The sequence below is a fragment of the Cyanistes caeruleus genome, chromosome 2 (genome assembly GCF_971803275.1).
Source record: "Cyanistes caeruleus chromosome 2, bCyaCae1.hap1.1, whole genome shotgun sequence".
Lineage (NCBI taxonomy): Eukaryota > Metazoa > Chordata > Aves > Passeriformes > Paridae > Cyanistes > Cyanistes caeruleus.
Window position 1 is genome coordinate 19,480,712 of NC_141702.1, and position 17,171 is coordinate 19,497,882.

A 17,171-nucleotide genomic window follows, 5' to 3' on the forward strand; every position below is an offset into this window, starting at 1 on the left:
GAAGAACAAAATGCTGCTGGTAATGCTAGCGAGGCAGACTTGAAAATGTGACCTCTGTGTTTTTCTCAGTGGCAAAGTTTGTGATTTTCTCACGCATGACTGGTCTTTTGAATGCTTTGTATTCCTTTCTGAAGTCAGAAAGTTGGAAAGGCTGGATTCCCTCACAAAAATCCCCAGAAAAATTTCAAAACCAAACAAAATCCAAAATCAAGAGTCCAAAGTAAAAAGTTTTGTACAGAAGCTGCTTGAAACATTAAAAGACAGGGAAAAATTCTGAACATTCTTTTGTGAGTATTACTTCTTCCTACTCACTAGGACTGAAATGAAATCACAGTTTAAATTTCAGTGTTGTCTTCTGAATAAATTTCAACAAAACCCATCCACCTCCACAAAGCAATGAAGATTTATGTCAGCATTATATAGGTTTGATGTTAAAATTATGAACTTTAAATATCAGATACACACGCCTTAATAGAGTTAACACTTATAAACCTTTTAGAATGTCACAAAATGGCATCACGATTAGACAATTATATCTTCAATGTCTGAGGATTTCTTCCTTAAAAAATAGCCCTCAGAGGCAGGATCTATAATTTTTAAGATTTTATTCAAATAATTTCCATATTAACTGGATTTTGAACTCATAAAACATCCAATGCACTTCTGACTATTACAAACTTTTGACATATTTGCAAACTATTGCATATTTACATATGCAGTTGCTTCCATATATATTTTAATTTACTACCATGAAGTATGATTTACATGTTTTAATATAAAATGTACATGTAAATCCAGACACATATCAGAAGTCTTTATAAAATACAGATGAAGCCCACTGTGACTTTTTTTTACCATAATACAGTATTGTGGATGTGGCAAAATGAAATTAGCATTGCATACTGGTTAACAAGGCATAATTTCAATAGCTCCATGGACTCATAAATAAATAAATTGTAAACAGTCATTTTGTTACCTGATTAAGCCTTGACAATATTGTGAATGTCTGAAATCCATTTATATGCCTTTTAAAAAATGTTGATTGCAATGGATAACCTTGCTTATTTTATCTGTGATTTTTGGTCTACTTTCATTTGCCTGAACTTTTTGAATTTATTAATTGTTGATTTTTCAGACTGTTTTACTGCACCTGGGTTCATGTCGGTGTTTATGCTGTATTAGTACTACAGGCAGCACTTTTAAGAGCTCTGCTCTTCATGATAAGTAACTCTAATAATTGTGACTTAACAAACAGTGGTTTGTTACATCTACAGAGACAGTAAAATGCTCAGTACTAAAAGTTCATCACTACTGATGACAGACGGAATCTTTGTGCACTTGTGGTATTTTTCATGTGTCTATGAAGTTTTTTTCTTTATCCTTTTTCTTCTGTTAAAGGTGAAGTTGTTTAATAACCTATAAATCCATGGCATATCAGATACGATAAAATTAATCTCAGTATGTAATTTAAATTTATAAATTAGGAGTTTTTTTCCATGTCAAATGCAATAGATTGTTTTTTTAAGAGGTATCAGCTTCAATATTAAAGCTTACCAAATTAAAACCACCCACATAAGAATACAGTTTGGTCTTTTACTTTGGTCATTATTTTGTCTATACCAAAGTCCATCAACATTTCCTTGCATTTTAGACATTTTATATGCTCTGTGCATGTGATCATAATATGTTTTAACTAGATGGGATGCAGTTTCACTACTGTTTTAAATCTCTCAAATTTCAACTGAACAGCTGTGCCTGTATCACTGTGATGAAGACCACTTCCAGTCGGTTTGGTTTTCATAATTTGTTTTCTATCTCTCTGTGATTTATTCACCTGATATCTCTGAGAGTCTGATTTATAAACATCAAAATATAATACTGATTCTCATCATGGTTTGCAACTATGCACTGAGGCAGAGCACAGCCTTGTTTGATGTGTAATTCTGAATGTCATATGGCTGCTGAAGTCACCATGAAATACAGTGTCAGTGAAAAAAGGGTAACAACTTGGTATTTCATCAGATCAACTTTATTGCCTTGTCACCTTCTCTATACTGACAAGGCAGGAACAATCTCCAGAATAAAGCAACATCTTTCTTAAGGTGAGATGCACAACAGCTCTTTTTTTTTAGTTAACTTGTTAAAAGAACTAAATATTCATGGATTGTTTCTGACAATTCTGGAAAAAGTTATCCTTTCAAAGCCTTTATTATGTTTTTTACTAACATCAGAAATTATCCTTAGACATTCTATATTGTTCATAAATATTACTGAAAATGACAAAAAAGATTGGTATTGTGACTATATTAATCACAATTATTACTGGGAAGCATTTAAATACCACAAAAAGAAGTTTGATATAAAACTTCAGAATGGCATTCAGTATGTGTGCATCACAATAATAAGACTGTTTTCAAAAAGGAACTAAGGATTTGTTAGTGTATTCAGATTTTAAGCAATGAACCACATAAAGCATATTAAGTTGTTTATGATTTAAATGAGTACTCAGAAGCATTCATAAATTAATTCCAACAGAGCATCTATGAATAATTTCGGCTGGTGTTGTGGTGGAATGAATCAAAGTAATCAGCATGACAGGTTGTTCCTATTTTCATAATTTTATTGTCATTTATTCCTCCCTACTCCAGTCTTGCTTTATCTTGAATATTTGTGGCAAAACTGAAACATTCAGTATCAGCTGTTCCTACTGATTTGAAAAGTTGTCTTGGAGAATCGCCATAAGGAAAGGACTTTTTCCTTAAAAGCATTTTTCTTAATGACTTCATCACTAAGAGCAACATTTGAGAGTGCAGAGGGGTATTCTTCTCAGGTGACATAGGGCACATTTAATATCTTTTCAGAGTAGATGAATTCATAAGACATATTGATCTGATAGTGAACAAGATGGCCCTTACCTCATTTTCACAATTTTGCCAAAGTTGAAGAAGCTGGTATTCTCAGTCCCTTATTTACACAAAGCCTCATTGCAAGTTACATATCTGGGATTCATCTTCATGACTTTTCAGTTGCTCATCTCTTACTGTCTGACAAAAAACTCAAAGATTCCCTTGACTATAAACCAGATATATAAAAAATATTTCCAGTTCTCTCAAATAAAGCAATTAGAACTGCTATAGATCAATCTGTCAGTTTCATTGCATATAATGTATCTCAGAGTTCACACTTTGCTTGTATTTCACTTCATTTTTTGATAGATTTCCCATCTACTGGGTATTGGTTTTGAATAGCATATTTAATAATTCATGCTACACTGAACAGACAGTGATGTGGTGCTTGACAGAGGGAGTTTTTACAAGGGCACATAGTGACAGAACAAGGGTAAATGCATTCAAACTGAATGAGGGGAGGTTTAGATTAGATATCATGAAAAAAAATTCTTTATTGTAAGGGTGGTGAGGCACTGAAACAGGTTGCCCAGAGAATCTGTGGATGCCCAATCCCTGGAAGAATTCAAGGCCAGGTTGGATGGTGTTCTGAGCACCTGGTCTAATGAAAAGTGTCCCTGTCCACACTAGGGAGCTTGGCAATAGATGATCTTTATGGTCCCTTCCACCACAGGCCATCCTGTGATTCTGTGATCTTACTCAGACTGTAGTAGAAGAGAAAAAAATCCAGGGGAAAAAATCAATTTGAAGCAGACAGGGAGACATATTTCTTCTTCATCTTCTCCTTCCCTTCTAATGAAGTTAAAATTATATGAATTTTAATTAATTTCATCTTCAATAGCAGCTCACATACAAATAGTTTGGATAAAAGAAACTTTTTCCCCTGTAGGGTTGAAAAACAATTTAATTTCAAGAATTACCCATGAGAAATGAAAAGGTGAAAGTCCATTAGAGTTCCAGATCATAAACATTTCATGGGAATGTAGAATGGGAAAGGCTGGAAGGTAACTCAGATTGTCATTGTGTCCAACCACCTGCTCAAGGCCTGTCCAGGACCATTTTCAGTCATTTCTTTAGTATCTCCAATGATGGAAACTCCACAATCTCTTTGGGCAAAAAAAAAGCTTTTCCTTCCACATAGACCAAATATCCTATCTAAGTTCCTACCTAAGAGGAATGCATACTTTTTTCCTCCAAAACACTGATTTCCCTTAAAAGAAAAAGAAACAGCACCTTCCAGAAAAACATATTACTAACAGCAGTTATTTCTTGGATGTACCCTGATAAACAACCCTTCTAACTTATATATATAGAATTGTTTTGTTTTACTTTTTAGACATGGATGGAACTGAACTGAGAGATGTTCTGTTAATGGAAAAACAAGTGTGCAGTTTTTTCCAGAGAGAGAACTTTGGGTTTATTTTCCCCTCCTAGACTGTCCAATAAAATTAAGTGGAATGATGAAATCATTGATGTATGAAATACACATATTTGGATATTATATCAGCTATTTGTGCTAGATGAAGATTTTGTGGAAATATTTTTACCAAATTGCTTGAATTTATGCAGGGAAAAAAGTAAAATGTATAAAACATAAGTTACTAGGAGTGCACTTTTCTAAAACTGTAAAAGAACAGGAGCAGGAGCAGGAGCAGGAGCAGGAACAGGAACAGGAACAGGAACAGGAACAGGAACAGGAACAGGCACGGAAACCTGAAAAACATGGATATAAGGCTGAGGCAGCAAAGATTCTCTAGTTATAAACCTATTTTCTTTTGTAAGTCATGCATTCTGTCCATTTATTTTTAGTTTAATATTACCAGATGGAAAGCCAAGAAACTATAATCCAGGGACTATAAAATAAATGATCAGAAATTCACTGTCATGTCTGACTTTTTAATTAAGACAATTCCTTTAAAAGGTCCCCACTGTGTTTTCAATTATTTTTAACAAGAGGGTTTTTTTTTTTCAGAATTGCATTATTAAACCCATTATGAATTACAGTAATAACATTAAAATATTTAAAAAGCTGTAGAAATTTTCCCATATGGTTACAAAAATCATCATTTTTTTACAGCAGTGTGGAGTAAAAGTTTTATAGAAAACTGGAAGCATATTATCAAAAGCCATAAGAAACAAACAAAATTTAAAATAAATATCAACATTATTAGAGAGTAAAGCAGGAGTTCTGCAATTAATTCAACAGATGTTTGAGCAGTTATATGATGCTATGAAGGAATTGGGACAACTTACTGAAAATGGAGCTCAAATACGATTGTTTGCAATGCTAAGACCTACTTTTTTTACTTCTCAGCTTTATAACCATACTTTAATAACGCTGAAATAAATATTGTCTGCCCAGGTAATTTTAAGTATAAATCTACCCATGTTAATAATGGTCTGTGACACATTCAGGTAAATGTTTGTGGTGCCTAAGGACACATGCCACAGTGGCTGACATAGTTAAATACGGAACAAAATATGTAAGAGAAAAATAAAAGAAATTTTGGGGCAAACCCCAAAGATGCAATATAAGTACTTTCTTAGTAGGAAATAAGTAAAAAATGCATATTGTCTGAGAAACCTTTAGGCAATAGCATTGCATGTCATCCCAGGAGCATCGCAGGCTTGCACTAGAACTACAACATATAAGAGAGATCTTTGTTTTAGATTGAAAATAGCTCAGTTTAGAAAGCTGTATTCAAATAAAAATTCCCTGGGACTTTGACAAGAGTTTGCCTAAGAAAACATTATGAAGTAGGAAAAAGTAAACAGGATAAAACAAAATCCTTTCTACGTACTTCCTAACCGTGTCTCATGTCCCACCTGAAATGAATCACAGAGCTGAATGTTAGAGCATTCTTTCAAGCAGCCCCTTTGAGCTGGTACAGCTGGGACAAATGGGTAGGGAAAAGTGGTGTCATGAGACACACAGGGACCAATAAAGACTGCCATGAGAAGCAGCAGAGTGGTGGTGAAGATGCAGCTGCTCTCAGTTTTCCAGTCCCCAGCGCAAACTCCAAATGTAGCCTGCTGTGGGACTACAGAGTGCATGTTAAGGACGCTCCCACAAACCCCTCAAGACTTCCCTAGTCCACATCAGGGGATTTGCTGCTCTTAAGCATTTTTTGTTTCATTTAATGCAGTTTTGTGTTATGCCATTAGGCTGGAAAAATTCCACAAATAACTCTAGGGGGTTTCCTAACTGTCAGCACCAAATTTCACAGCAACCGTGGGGGTTCACTCAGTAGTGATTGAGTTCAAGAGGGAGAGAGGAAGTCTACAGGCAGATCTTTTGGGAGAACATTTGGAGGGATGCTCTGGATGGCAGAGAGACCTTGCCTATTTCTATTCAGACTTTTGGCTTTAATATCTTCAAACTTTTTTGTTCCTGAGCATGCTAGTTTCTGTCTTCTTGCAATTGAAAATGATGATGGTGTGTGTTATAAGCTCTGCTCAGAATCAACAAGAGGAAGATAAATTCTACTTGATGCATTCCATATCTGTTTACACTTTCAAAATTCTGTATGGTACCTTTCCTGTATCCCCTGCAACTTCCATCATCACTCACAGCTACAAGGTACATAGCCTCAATACCTTAACCATATTTAATACACCACTTTGAACTATCAGACATGAAGCCTCTAATCTTTCCCTGTTACCCACTTTTTAATTCACTCCAGAGGAAAATTTACCATTCCTTACTCTCCGGGGTTTGACCCTTCATTTATCTGAATGAAAAATGAAGCTAAGAATTATTTCAGGCTGTCAGCTACAGTATCTGTCACTAGCTTCCCACTCATCTCTTAATGGCTCAAGTAATTCTTGACAGAGTTCTTGGATTTTTATATATTTAAGTAGCCTGTCATGATTTATATTTAATTCCCTTGTAACGCTGTTTATTCCTTTAATTCACAATTTTGTAATTCTGCATTTCTTTTGCATATCTGATCACAAAGAAAGAATCATGGACATAACACTTAGAGATGTAAAACCTTAAAAAGTGGAGAAAGGAAAAAAAAGAAAGAGGAGAAGTGTAGTGAAGTAAGCAATCAGGGTGATCAGAATCACTATTTTTTGTCCAGGTCCTTAGGCATTCCATTTTGACAGGAATGGAGACCCATTTCAGATGAAGTTATCTCAAACCCTCATATATTGCAGCCTGTTCTTGATTAATCTGTGGAGACACTTCCACTGATTTCACAATATCTTGCAAAATCCCTTCTTCTGAGCTTGATTTCAGTTCAGAAACTTTCATCAAGGTTTTTTTGTTTGATTTGCTTTAACATGTTCTACAGAGCCCCTGTCTCTAAGAACAGTGCTCTTCATAGTAAGGACTGACTTCACGTCAGTGCTGCAGTGCTTCACAGTCAGCTAGCACTTGCTAAACAAGGAACAGTCCTCCAAGCGTGGACAGGGACATCTTTCACCAGACCAGGTCACTCAAGTCCCCATTGAACCTGGCTTTGAACACTTGAGCATCCACAGCTTCTCTGGGCAACCTGTTCCAGTGCCTCACAATTCTCACAGTAAAGAATTTCTTGCTAATCTAAACCTACTCTCATTTTGAAGCCATTACCCCTTGTCCCGTCACTGCTTGCCCTTGTTTTTCTCTTTGTTGTAGGATCCTTTCAGGTATGAAAGTCTTCACTTAGGTCACCACCCCAGCTCATGAAAGACACAAACATGTTGAATTGGCTCCAGAGGGGGTCATCAACATGATCAGAGGATCAGAACATCTCTCCTGTGAGAACAGGCTGGGACAATTGCGAATTGTTCAGCCTGGAGAAGAGGCATCTCCAAGGAGAGGTTTTTGTGCCCTTTCAATACTTACAAGAAAGCTGAACAGGAAATTTTTACAAGAGCATGTAGTGATAGGACAAGGGGAGATGGTTTTAAACTAGAAGAGCATGGATTCAGTCTAGATATACAGAAGAAGTTTTTCATAATGAGAGTGACAAAACCCTGGAACAGATTGTCCAGAGCGGTTGTAGATTGCCCTGTCCTGGAAGCATTCAAGGTCAGATCGGACAGGGCTTTGAGAAAGCTGGTCTAGATGAAGATGCTCTTGCTTATTGCTGTGGGGCTGAACTAGATGATTTTTAAGTTTCCCTTTCAAGCTAAACTTTTTTGTATAATTTCAACAGCCAAGCTGTTTTTATATAATTTCCCTGAAAACCCCTCACTGGTGCCAGACCAGAGACTATATCACAGACTATGGTGAGATCTGATACTCACTTTAAAAAGGCTTCACAGCTGCAAATGAATGTTTGTTTTGGATTGTTGGGGTTTTTTTTGTTGGTTTTTTTTAAAAAAATATTAAATATTTTTGACTGAAAGCTAAAATATGATACCAGAAATAGTAATGTATTTGTTGAAAGCCAGGCTGGACTATGGCAGTTGAAAAACCTATACAATTTTAACACTGGCTGCACTGTATTTCTATATGCTCTTTTGCTGTTTGCATTAGTTCCACTCACATCATCATCTGGGCAAAGAAAAAATACACATCCATAATTTTTTTTTTTTTAATCAGTATGTAAATTGTATATTACCCAGCTCTTGTGGCTATTCAAAGCCTGGTGGAAACTGTCTGTTCAATTTTAATCAGTGTTAGAGTAATTTTCTGCTATCTCTGCAGAAAAAGAATAGAAATAGAAGATAATTATGTCTGGCAGGTTTCTTTAAAGGTATTGAAGCATCTGAGTTAGGAGGTAAGTCACTTGCCTCGGTTATCCCCAGGTTCATGGAAAGGAAAGAGGTGAGTTCTCTCTATCTATACTGGGAACATTAAGCAATTGCATTCCCAGTTCAGATGGGCTGGATTAAGAGACAAAGCTAGAAATATGTTGGTTTTATACATAGCCTCCTTCTGTAGTTTTCTTTCACCTCTAGTGTAACTGAGCCCCCTTAGGTGAATCAATGCAATTTGAACAAAGCAATTTGGATACCAGATACATCACATGAATAATATGCTTCTGTCAGCACTAATATAGTACAGTTTGACAAGATCTCTTGCCCTGAAACACTATTTCAAGATAATTCATTTTTTGTTCCTTTGAGTGTATGTCCTACAGTAGATTCTGCTCTGGCTTTTAGACTAATACTCTTTTCATTAACTGCATGGAAGTCTGAGTACGATACCACTTTTGTATTTCAGACCATTATGAATTTGTCTACCCCATGCTGCATACTGAGACTTCTTCTTACCTTTTCAAATTCTTTAATAATTTTTTTTCTTTAAAATAATAAAAAAATACACATAATGATCAACAAAATGCAAAAATCTTGTCTCAGCTTCTATTTTAAATAGTTTCTTTAGTGGAAAAGCATACTAATAGACTGAAAACACCTGAGAAATATTTTCTTCTTTATTTTTAGGAACTCTCAACAAAAAAACTCATTGCCTATAGAGATCTGGGGTTATTTTGCACTTTTATGTAAAAATTATTTTGATCATGGCAACTTATCAAATTAGTGTTTAACTCCCATCATAGAAATATTACTTTGTTTCATGTAATGAGAAATCTCCCACAGAGAGGGATTTGTAAATGAAGAGTGGCATTCATTGCAAGAAATCTACAGATGCAAATAGAATCAGTCTGTGTTGCTATGCCATAAATATGCTCTTTTTTTCTTCAACAGATGTATTGTATTGGGGACAACCATGTAATGCGATGAAATAATGAGGAGAAATTAAACATTTTTTAATTTTAAGATGATTAGGTTTTATAAGGGCATGCATTCTTCCTTGCTGACAATTAAAGGATGTTACGAAGTTCTGTGAAATAGAAATCAACATAAGGATGGATATATTTTGGAAGATTGTTTTATTTTGAAGCTGGCTTTTATTTTCAGTGTAGTGTAGAGAAAGAAAGGAAGAGACCATCTTGCTTACTCTGGTTTCTAACTGATGTCAAACATGGAGGTTTGCCAGTGTATCATGAAGAAAACAGAAATTGAAATTTTCATCTCAGTTTTATTTCATCTGATATTCAACCATCCATACTGGTGTTTCTAAAACTATGTAATTCATGCCACTGTTTCCTACAAGGTTTTAAAGAGTTGATTTTAATAAGAGTAAAGAATGAAAACTAAAAAGTATGATAAATATATTCTTCTTTATAATACCAATTTATTACAAAAAGAAAGGAAAGTGCTACATTAAATTTGAGCATTTAGGGGAATCACTCTGGTCTTTGTTTGTAATCAGTACAAAGAAATAGGCACTCAGAAGTAGTTTTGTCTCCTACTAGGACAGATCTCTTATGCAGTTCCAAATATTAAATACATTTTAGATAATTACAGTTAGTGGATCTTAATTAGATTAATTGATTGAAAAATAATATTTTAATTAACTTTCAGTTTTTGTGAGCACCATGTAGGCTAATTGAATACACTCTGAAAATAGTCTTCCCTGACCTGGTAACTAAAATAAACACAACAATTTACAACAGTGTACTCTATTTGTTTGTAATTACTTTATTTATCACCAGCTTCAATTGTAGACTTCAATCAGCAGTTTTAAAATTTTAGGTTCATTGAAATAACATATGACATCTTTTAAATAATGTGAGAGCGATATATACATAAATATTAATCTGAGTTAGCCATTGACAGTATTTTAGAAAAGCTCTCTTCAGGTAATCTGGGAGTAGTATTTACCATATTCTAATGCTGTGGAATCCTCATCTCCAAGTGCTGATAATGTGAGCTGTTTTATATTAGTGAAGAAACAAAATCTTAGAAGCTGAGCTGGTGCCTAGTAAAGTTCTTTGATAGCTCCCGGGATCAAATCTCAAATTTCACCCATGCTGGAAGACCTGAACAACTAGGAGTTACAAACTTGGGAGTTGTTTGTTAGGCTTCCTCCCATTCTTTAACATTTTTTGCTCAAGGACAGGATAGAAGGTCGCATCCCTGTCCTTTGTCACAAGCAATGATTCCACTTGTTCTCTGGAAAGTCCAGACATGTTATTACCCAAAGCAAAAACATCAGTTTTCAGATCTAATTGGAGAACCAGGCACCGAGTAAAATCCATGATCCTTTTCAAGAAAACCATATTATATTAAAGACTGATGAGAGCTAACTACATCTATTTTTTTTTTAATCTCTATTAAAAAGCTCAGATCAGTGATTTTTACTTAATTTTTCATCCCTTTGTTGGTATTTTCTACTAAGATGAATCATTCTTCCTTCATGTACTGCTCAGAAAACTCTGGTGTTCATCTTATATATAAATTTGTTATTAATAAATATAACAAATAATCTTTTGCAAACTATTGGTTTTTTGGAAAACCAACATTGCAACTGTGAAAATAGGGAATACTATTTTAAAATGAAGAAAAAGAATCTGAAATGTGTGAGAGTTTAGCTAGTTAAAGTGAATTTTTTAAAGTTCAATATATTTAAATAAAATTTTAATCAGTTCTGGAAAAAATTAATGCCAATTTTCAAAGAATATTAGACATAGAGGTAAACTGGTGATGTCACCTCAAAACAGGAGGCCAGTGGCAGCAGACAAACCAATACTTCTCTGCCAGGAGAAAGTAAAAAATAGGCAGTATGAAAACAGAGAGAAGACTGAAGGTCAGATATTTTTATTGATTAGTGGTCAGAAATACCCATTTACGTCAATGCAGATTTCTGAACAGGGCAGACACTGAATAGCTAAAGCACAGCTCTCACTGTGATGCTCTGCTGAGGGATTTGCTCCATGGAGTTACAGATTGTTGACGTATGAAATCACCAATCATTCCTATTCTCTGGCACATGGGGCTGATGAAAGATACAACCAAGGTCATCCTTACAACTCTGAGAACAGTACTTTTCAGCTCTCCAACCTCCAAATGTGCAGCAAGGTCCTGCAAGTTTTTAAAGTGGAATACAAAATCCTTCCTGCAGCTTTTTAAATGAGAAGGCTTAGCACCTCCTTTATTTTGGAAATGGAACCTGATATTTTGACAGCTGTTTGCCTGGTTGCAAGAGATATCTACCCTGATGTAAATGTAATTATTATGTTCTCCATTTGTAAGCTTCTGAACAATCTCTGTTTACATAAGCATAGTAGTTATAGGTTTAATGTCAGCTGAAAGTCAAATTCTCTAATAATTTTTCCACTAATGTGTACACAATTATAAGAAAATGCTTGAACAAGGAATAACATTATATGGTGAAAATGGATGATTAGCAGGAGACAGAGAATGCAGAAGGTAAATATGTGGGCAGATGGAAGCAGTGAGAGCAGAATCACAGAACGGGCTGGGGTGTCAATGAGTAGATTTTTTAATGTTCTAATAAGTATTTGTTTTAAGCACTTATTCAAATGCCTTGCATACTCCTGTAAAGCTTCATTAAGAAGTCAAAACACATTTGTAATATAATCTTTTTTGCTTACAGTGTGTATGAAGAGATTCCATAATGTGGAATACTTTCTCATTTTTGCTAAATAATTTATTTTTGTTTTTTACTGCTGTGGTAAATGATTTCTGCAGCAAAATTATAACTAGTATCTCAAAATCATTTTCTATTATATTGATTAGATATTTTCCATCTAATTTGGGCTAATTCTAATTCTACTAAAGACAGAGTATGAACACAATGGAAAGACGCAAAAAATAATGCAAGTAAATATATTTAGGTTTACTAATACGTAAGGTTTTATTTTATCTGTGGTGAAGTATATTCTGGTAACTTGGACAAGAGTTCAATTCTACAATTAGTGGAAATCAAATATTTCTACCACATATTCCTTTGAAGAAATGAGGAGATAATACAACAGAGAATGAAATCTTGGAAGGGAAGGAAGAAGGAAGGAGAAGTAGGAGGAAGAGTGAGTGAGAAGTACAGATTTCAGTGTACTACTGCTTCAGGGAGGCTGATTAAACAAGCAAGGTGAAGGATTTGACGTGAATCAAGTAATTGGGTAAGGCAAAAAAAGTAAATGGAAGTAGAATATAAGGTAAAAAATTCCCTTCTGTTTAGGGTGGGGAAAAGAAAGGAAAGAAAAAAGATAGTAAAGGTAGAGTAAAAACTCAGGGTCTTATCTCCTGCTAAGTAGAAAAACCCATTTATATTAATGAGGACTTCTGCTTAAAAATTGATGGCATTGTCTTGACCACAGTAAAAATTGTTAAAATACCATCAATAGCAGAGAACAAAAGAGATTAGGTCATCACTCAGGAGGTTACTCTAGATCTGTCTCAACCTTTTCCAGTAGCGAGTGGCAGAATCCCCTTACCCTCAACCAGGAAGAATTGGAGTTATTGCAAACCTCTGCAGATGGCTTTCACATTCAGAATTTATGCTTTTGACAACCTGCACCACTTACAGGCTTTGCAGACACATGATCTATGAGTTCTTTTCTTTCCATCCATCACTTCTGCAAAATCTCAAAATCATAGAATAATTTAGACTATAAGGGGCCCCAGGAAATAATTAAATTCAACCTGCTCTTCACTTCGTTATTTTTATATTTAAATATAGGCTACCATTTAAAAATACTATGAAAGTCACCCAAAAATAGCCAACGTTCAAATAAGTCAAATTCCCTGAGCACCACTGATAGTATATATAAAGACATTAAAGAGAATTCTATCCCAATACACATAGTACATGGCTTGAGGTGGATTCTAGTACTTGGATGATTATATTAGAAAATTTGGGTTGATTCTGGATAGTCTAAAAAAGTAAATTTTTTTCTAATTACATAAATAGCCAGAAACATTAACGTATCTGATCTAGGTTTGCAGGAAGCAAAAAGTCTAAAAAGTTTTTTCTATCTACATGGTATATTTCTGTCTATAGGATATATTCCTTCTTCTTACATATCTCCTACTGCCACAGAGGGATGGAGAATAAGTTTAAAATTCTTCATCTCCTGCATGGGCTCTCAGGATCTGAAGCTGCCTTCAGGGTACATTCACCAGCTCTTGTGTGTGATCCAGCATGGGCTGTGGGTGGATCTCTGCATCCCTGTGGCTCTCCAGGGGCTGCAGGTGGATCTCGGCATCCCTGTGGTTCTCCATGGGCTGTGGGTGGATCTCTGCATCCCTGTGGTTCTCCATGGGCTGCAGGGGCACAGCTGCCTCACCTGGGCTGCACCAGAGGCTGCAGGATAACCTCAGCTCTGGTGCCTGGAGCACCTCCTGTCCCTCCTTCTGCGCTGACCTTGGTGTGTGCAGAGCTGTTCTACTCACCTTTTCACACTTCTTTCTCTAAGCTGCTTTGTGGAAAATATCTTTTGTCAGAGGTGACACCAGAATTGCTGATGGGCTCAGCTTTCTTTAGTGGTGTGTCCTTTTGGATCCCTCTGGAATGACTGTTCCTGGCACGGGGCAGCCCAAAATCTTTTCTCACAGGGGCCATCTCTGCAGTACCTGACTGTCAACATTTTGCCTTACAAACATGCAAACCTTAGTGGCAACTGTAAATGGGCAAGAACCTGTAAAGTAGGTAATAGCCTTTTTTAAAAAAATGATTCCTCAAGATTTCCCTGAAATTCAACAAAGGAATCAAGCAAAGTGACACATTTAATCACCAATTGGTATTTATTAACAGATTTAGTTATTGGGTATATAGTTTAATGCTACCTTATTTTAATAAGCCTAAAAAAAAATATGAAAACTAAATCTTTCTGAAATTTCATTTTCTTTACTGCGTATTTTACTTCCTGCCATCTAGGACACTGAAGTTGCCATTTCAATAATTGCAAAATTACAGATTTTCTGTCTTGTTTTTTAATTTTCTCATTAGACAGCCAGGTGTCTCATAATTTATTTAGAACTGATGGTGCTAGAAACTGTCCTTGGAGATTTTGTAACTTTCTGGAAAAAATTTGATCTAAGATACAAATCTGAGCTTATTAGAGTTACACTCTACTAGAAATTTGCGAGACTGATTACAAACTCCTTCAGTGGACTTCATCAATTTAACAACTATTAAAAATCCAGCAGAGGGAATATGAAAGGGTTTCTTTAATCAGTAAATTCACTTCCTCTTGCTTGATAAAATATTGGACTGATTGACATGAAGTATAAAAGTGACTTTCTCATTAAACTCTTATACTACATACATATAATAAATTCCCCTCTTCTTAAAAATCCCGTAATTTAATTAATTTCGGTGTAGCTTGAAGCATTGGTTATGAATAACAAAACCTTGAAATTTGTTTTGTCACAGAGCAAAAACACATGGTCTGTAAATGCAAACATATATCTGAATATTTTCCTTTTTCTTCACTGATGTAATTTCATGGCAAATGTGTAAGATTTTAATTATTCAATATCATTATGAAGCCAGTTTCCAAAGAGTAAAAAAATCTGAATGGAAGACACACAGGTACTGAATATTGCTAGGAAAACAGAGATAAACTATCAGAAGATTTAATTTTCATTTAAATTTTATTCAAAATTTAAATTAATTTTTATTTTAATTTTTTTAAATAAAAATTAATTTTTTTTATCAGAGCATTTTAAAATTTTCATTATTTTCTTAAAGATAAAATTACTGTTAGAGCTGACAGTGTTATAGGAAACTAACTAATCAACAGTCAACATTTCAAAGTACAGCTGAACAATATTCTCATTGAGTATTTTTAGAGTATTCTAATAAGTTATTTTGAATAAGTAAGGTGTTGAATAGGCTTTACTATATAGGCAGATAATACAAATAAAAATGGAGAAGTCGATTGATTTGTAAAAATTAATTATGCACCTGGCCCTATAGATGACATAATGCAATAAATAAATTCACAACTATTCATAATATTGTTCTGTTATCAATGGGTTATTAGTTTCTATGTTGATTTATCCCAGTGAAGAAGATTTTAATTTTTAAAATAATTATTGTAGTGAAATTTTGCAGGAAAATGGAAGTTATGGCATCAGAAGGCACAAAATTTTCATCCAACATAAAAAAACCATCTGTACTCTATGCTCAGACTAGCATAGTAACTCATCTTTATTTTCTGTATATTCACACCTTGCCAGCAAAAACTACATTTCTACATGGGATATTGCCTTTGAGAGAGGAATGAGGAAACCAAAGTTGTGGTATTTTGGGGTATGTTGTTTGTTTTGGTGGGTTGGGTTTTTCTTGTTTGTTTTGGGTTTTTTTGGTGATGGGGGATGGTATTTTGTGTAAATTTGTTTAAGAAATGAAGGAGGAATAACAACAAACATGGCACAGAGATAATGTAGTGATATCTATAGGACTCCAGCAACAGGAGGTGTCAGTGCTTTACCTCTGCTGGGCCATCACTCCTGCATTTATCTTACTGTACAAACCAAGTGGGTAATCTAACGATAAAAGCTTTCTCAGGCAAAGTCAATTCTGTTCCATAGAGACTCCCTGCATTACCTTTCATCCTATGGAAATATGCATATGGCACCAGGTGCCTGCTCATCCTGATAACCCCTAAGTACCCAAATGCACCTGAGTACGCTCAGAAACATTTCAGCAGCAGGGTGAGAATGACAGGCATGAGGAAGCTGCAGCTTTGTGGATAGCAGCAGCCTGGGGCAATGTTTGGTACACTGGATCCCATGCTTCTGCTCAGATGGCCAAACTGAAGGAATGTGCCAAGAGGGAACTCAGGACAATCCTCTACACCACTGCAGACTGGGGGCTTAAGGGAATGGGAGAAGGCCTTGGGGGTCCTGGTGGACAGGGAATGACACATGAGTTAGCAATGAGCCCTTGCAGTGCTGAAGGCCAAACTTCAATGCCATAAACATAAGGCAAGGGGTCTGTTCCCTGCTAGTCAGCACCTACTGAGCTGCACTCGGGATTCCATGTCCACTTCTAGTCCACTCACCGTAAAACGGGTCAAGTGTAGCAAAAGACCACCAGGATGAATAGGAATCTGGAACACGTTGCATATGAAAAGTGACTGAGGGACTAGGGTAAAAGGGGATTTAATTACTGTCCTTCATGGCCCTAAGTGGACATAACAGGAAAAACAAGGCATATTCTTAGAGGGACAGCAGTCATAAGGAATTCAGCCCCCCAATATCAAGGAGCAAAATTCACCCCTCTAAATGTTCCATGTAGAGCTAAAATGTTGATAATTGCAGTAGTCTTTTTACTCATAAACACCTGTTCTTAATCAGAGACATATCATTAGTTAGGAAGGGAGAGATTACTATTTGATGGCATGACATGAAAATGAGTATGTTAGTACCATTCTAGCTTCAAGAAGTCTTAGACTGACATAAAACAGCATTCATATTTTCCAGTGAGGAGAAAAATGGGTAAGTAAATTG